The following is a 5,696-nucleotide window of genomic DNA, read 5'->3' on the forward strand; positions in this document are numbered from 1 at the left end:
AGGGACACCACTAAATAATAGTTAAAAAATTACAATTGATATGCTAAGAGAGGAAATAAAATGGAATCATATAAGTGCTCAATTAAAACTAGCTAATAATCCAACTATAATAACAATCACTTTTAAGGTGGTCTGAAAATATCAACTGAAAAAACTGAAGTTTTCAGAGTGGTTTAAAAGGAAAAAAGAAAAAACACAGAAATATGTTGTCTACAAGAAATATACTTTACATATAAATACTACATGTAGGTAAAAAGTAAAGGAATGGAGAAAGATATACTAACAACAATCCAAAGAAAGCTGGAGGAACTACATTAACTTCACATAAAGCATATTCAGAAGGAAGATTATCTGAAATAAAGAAGGGCATTGCATAATGACAAAAGGGTCAATCTTCAAGTGACATAAAAATCTTAAATATGGATGTACCTAACAGAGCATCAAAATACAGGTGGAAAAAAATGATAAAACTGAAAAGAGAAATAGACATATTCACTATTACAATCTGAGACATCAACATCCCTCTGTCAGTTGACAGATCGATTCAGCATAGATTTGCATAACCTGAACAACAATAAACTTGATCTAATTGGCATCTATAGAATATTCTATTAAACAACAGCAGAATCCATATTTTTCTCAAGCTCATGTTGATATTCACCAAGATGGACCACATTCTAGGCCATAAAACATACCTTAATTTTAGAAGAATGGAAATTATACAAAGTATATTTTCAGTCTGCAACGTAATTAATTTAGAAATCAGTTAACAGAAAGATAGATGAAAATCCCTAATAATTTAGAAATCGAACAGCACATTTCTAAATAATTTGTGGGTCAAAGTGAGATAGGCTGGGAACTGAGACCCTCTACCAGAGTGCTTGCACCTGGACAAATGTCTCCTTGAACAAGAGACTACAAAGAAACTATTAGGGACTAAAAGTAACTACACACTTACATGGTTGGGGCAATTATGAACAAACCAACTGTCTTTCTTAGGTGCCAGGAGCAAAAACAGGCTACTGCTTGTGATCTCTGCACACAGCACCACCAAGAGGGTGGGCAGACCACTTAAGCTATGCCTCTGGCCCAAGCCAAAGACCCAACCCCTCCTCCTTACTGCATTTAAGGAACCAACTGGCCAAGGGCACCTGTTTCTTGTTTTTGCTCACTCCTGCTGTAGCAGGAGCTCCATTAAAGCCTTGCCTGAAATCCTCACTGGCCTGTTGTCAATTTCTATTGATTAAAGAGTCCAAGGGCCTAGGTGGGTATCAAAAGAAGTCCCAAGAAAAATTGAAAAAATATTTTAACTGAATAAAAATTAAAATACAACTTACTAAAATTTACAAAATGCAACTAACGTGTGGCTTAGAGGAAAGTGTTTAGGAATTTAGAAAATTCCTAGATCCCTCAAACTCTCCCCGGACCCTGGAAGTCTTGAAAACCAAGAGGCATCTCCAGCACAAATGTCTGGCAGCCCTGAGCAAGCCTTGCAGGAACACATTAGTTCTTATCGCTTAGAGAAAGACATTACATCCACCTGCCAAATCCTGGAAGGCCCTCTGGGAATGGCCTCCCAAGACAGAAGAGAGGACCACACAGCGCGGAAGGGGAAAGCTGGCCGCGGACTCTCCTCCTCCGCTGCCTCTCCTTCTCCGCTGCCTCTCCTCCTCCGCTGCCTTGCCCCTGGGTACTTGCCTGGAAGGAGCCCCGCGGAAAGCGGGCCCCTCGCAGACCTGCTTGGCGAGGCTGCAGCCACCGGGAAGGATGCTCCTAGTCCAGAGAACATGGACAGGCCTGCCCTCTGAAGACTGGAAGGGCCACGTCTCCATGTCCTCAGAAGGAAGCGGCCAAGGGCCAAATGGCTGACCCTTCCAGGAGTGGGCTCATAGGCCTAGAATCTGACGTCTCTTAAGACGCTGCCAGCAAAAGTCCGCCCCCACCAAGGAACCTGGGAAACGGGGCCGGCCTCAAACCTCCCTCTGGGCGACCTGAGGCGAGGCAGGAAGAGGCCCCAGAGCAGGCAGAGGAGGGTCCCATTCTCCCTCCTCCGCTGTCTTACAACCCGGACTGGGACAAGCTGGGTGACCCAAACTTTAACCTGTTCCGAGGTGGCGAAGAGACCCAGTCCCCAGAAGACCCTCCGAACAGGCGGGCGGGGCCTGCAGCGGCTGGAACTCACCTCGGTGGAGCAAGGTGCTTTCCGGCTCCGCGGGATGACACGCCTGCGCTGTAGAGCGGGGCGGGGCCGCCAGGAGCCGCAGGCACGCCGGAGATTCTTCCGCGCGCGGGCTCCGGCCAGCGGTGCGGTCAGTGAACCTAGCGCTTACCCGCGGAGCCACGCGGCCAGACCTGCCTTGCCTCTGAATGAGTAGCACCTCCGAGACCCGTCTGAGGTTCTAGGCACCAGGCGGGGTGGATTCTCTGGAGCAGTTTGGGGCTGATTCCGGTTTAAGGAATCAGCCTGGAGGAAACAGTCCTTAGGCCTCAAGTTCCATGGGCTCCTTTAAGGAAGGCCCATTGAGACCGGCGCCCTGCCCGGGCCCCTGAGAGAAGCCTGCGCCCAACATGCCTTCCTCAGGAAGTCCGCCGGAGGTCAAGCTGGCAGAACCTGGTTTCCTGGGAGCTCAGGGTGTTCCCGTGCCCAGCTGGCTCCTGTGTGTTCTCCTCAGCATGTGGACCAGCTGCTGCCCATGGGACCCATGATGGACGTGCTGCCGCTCAGCCAGAAGGACCGGGATGCGGTAGAAAAGAAGCTGTCGCTGAAGAGCAAGTGTGAGGAGCTCCACGTGAAGAACCTGGAGATGGGGAAGGTCACGAACGGGTTTGAAGGGATCTTGTACCAGGCGATGGAGGAGACTCAGAAAAAGAAGAATTTGGGCTTCCCTGGTGGCACAGTGGTTGAGAATCTGCCTGCCAATGCAGGGGACGTGGGTTCGAGCCCTGGTCTGGGAGGATCCCACGTGCCGTGGAGCAACTGGCCCCGTGAGCCACAACTACTGAGCCTGCGCGTCTGGAGCTTGTGCTCCACACAAGAGAGGCCGCGATAGTGAGAGGCCCGCGCACCACGAAGAAGAGTGGCCCCCGCTTGCCGCAACTAGAAAAAGCCCTCGCACAGAAACGAAGACCCAACACAGCCAAAAATAAGTTAAATAAATGAATTTACAAAAAAAAGAAAGAGAAGAATTTGCAAAAGTCGAAATCCAGAAGGTTCTGAAAGAAAAAGATCCAGCTTACTGCAGACCTAAACTCCATAGAAAAATCTTTCCGTGATCCCTTTAAGTAGCTTGAACAACAGAAGGTGATGGAAGGCTACCTCAGGAATGAAGAGTCACTGCAGACGTGTGTCGAAGATTGCAGAGTAAACATTGAAAGGGAAGGCCAGAGATACCCAGCGCTAAAGGCCATGCAGGAGAGAAAGTAAAGCTGGAAAACGAGGAGATTGCTCAGGTCCCAAGCCAGGCCCAAGCAGAGGGCCTTCAGACGTGTGTAAGGAAGGAGCAGAAGTGCGTCCACTCACTGGAGAAGACCATTAATAGAAGACAAAAGACAGCAAGGACCAGAATCTGTGATGACCTCATTCCCAAGATGGAGATCTGACGTGGAAGTCAGGAAACTGGGAAAGCAGAGCAGAAATCAACGCCATACTATAATCCGTGCATATAGAGGTAAAAAGTATGACTATATTTACATTTGTTCTTAACTGTTCATGACCTATTTTTGGTTACCTTGAATATCAGAGAAATACTTTCAGATCTAGATCCCATGGACTTTGCTTTAGATTAATATGAAAGGGTGTGAGGCAGGATTTTAGTAAGCATGAAAACATAAAATAATAAACAACTTTGCCCCTTAGCAGTGATAGACCAAGATCCTAACATTTTCACAATTTTCTTTATACTAATTTTGAAATGGAAGATTAAGAGGCAGTATGATGCAAACAAATATAGATATAATTAAAGACTTAAAATTCTCTAATAAAAAGAGTACATTTGGAACTGAGGAAACAAGTGTGTTTTAAGTATAGAATTTAAATTTGTTAAATATAATATTTTTTAATGACTTTAGAGGTCCAGGGGAATACGACATACTTCTACCAATCTGAACTAACAGTTTAAAACAGTCCCAGGTGAGGGGCTTATTCATTTGTCCATAAGCATTTAGAAGAGACACTTTTTTTTTTTTTAATAAAATGAACCTGGAGAAAGTCAAGCTGTTTGCCAAGATCCAGGTGCAATTAAAACGCTGATGGAGTAAACATGCATTTAGGTCAGGACCTTCATAATGGGATATTGAGTAAAAAGGTATGTTTTATGGGAGCAAAATCTGTACTTAAAACTTTTAGTAAGGACAAATTTAACATACTAAAGTAGACACCATAATGAAATCAACCCCCATGTACCCATCCTACAATTTTAATAATTATCAATTCATGGGATTCATGAGCTCATCCATTTCCCAACTCCATATCATTATGAAGCAAATCTCAAACATCATGTCATTTTATCCATAAATATTTCACTGTATCACTCAATGACAGTTTAAAAAACCATAACCATAGTACTATTATAATAAGAAAAAGTTGATTCTTATTATCTTTAAATAAGTAAAATTTCCAATTGTCTCATAAATGTCATTTCTTCTAGACAGTTTGTTTAAATCAGAATCCAAATAAAGCCCACACTTTGTGGTTGGTTGACATGCCTCATATTTCTTTAATCTTTTTTTCCTTGCCACTTTCTTTGAGAAAACCAGGTCCTGTAGAATCATCCTCCGTCTGGATTTTGCTCATTGTGTTCTCAAGGTATAAACATCTTCCTCAAAAAAAAAAAAAAAAATTCTTCCTCTATCTACTAGATTTTCCATAAAATATGCATTCAACTTAGATCAAACTGCAGTATGACTTGGGGCATGGGGGAGTGGATTACTTTATAGGTGATAATTGACGATCAGTACTTAGAGCCAATAAATTGATTAGGCGTTACTAAATGTTTATATTCTGATCATACCACTCCTTCTTATATTACCTGGAAACTTCTCATAAAGTACTTCTCCCCTTCATCTATTTTTCTTGCTTAATTCTTTCACCTTATTTTCCAAGTTTCAAAATAATGGATTGATATACTTGTATTCTGCAACATTGGAAAATTAGTATTTTTATGTATTAGTATTTTTATTAGTATTATTATCTCACTTCAATATATTTGATACAAGGATTTTAAATATCTATTATTTTCAATGAAGGGCAGTTATTATTGGTCAAATTGTTCTATATTTTGGCAATGGAATCCCCTTCATGTTGGCTCTTGAATCCTTTTGACACAACTGTTACCAACCTGGATCCTCGGACTCTTTAATCAATAGAAATTGATTACAGGCCAGCCAAGGATTTCAGGCAAGGCTTTACTGGAGCTCTTGCTGCAGCCTGAGGGAGCAAAAACAAGAAACAGGTGCTCTTGCTTGCTCCCTGAGTGGGGGAGTGAGCTGGTTCCTTAAATGTGGTGTCAACAGGGGCAGATCAGTAGGTTGGCCAGGAGGCATAGCTTAGGTGGTCTGTCCACCCACTTGGTGGTGCTGTGTGCAGGGATCATGCACAGTAGCCTGCTTTTGCTCCCAGCACCTCAGAAAAGTTCAAGTGAGACTAGCAGAGGTCAAGAGGGTGGCAGCGGTCCTCCGTTTAGATCATTAATCACCAC

General features: G+C 43.7%; 1 pseudogene; it reads left to right on the forward strand.

Annotated features, from left to right (window-relative positions):
• The first annotated feature begins 2,216 nt into the window (after nt 1-2,216).
• On the forward strand, nt 2,217-3,600 carry LOC137759397 (transforming acidic coiled-coil-containing protein 3-like; annotated as a pseudogene).
• The last annotated feature ends 2,096 nt before the right edge of the window (nt 3,601-5,696 follow it).

This window comes from Eschrichtius robustus, chromosome 1 (genome assembly GCF_028021215.1).
Source record: "Eschrichtius robustus isolate mEscRob2 chromosome 1, mEscRob2.pri, whole genome shotgun sequence".
Classification (NCBI taxonomy): Eukaryota; Metazoa; Chordata; class Mammalia; order Artiodactyla; family Eschrichtiidae; genus Eschrichtius; species Eschrichtius robustus.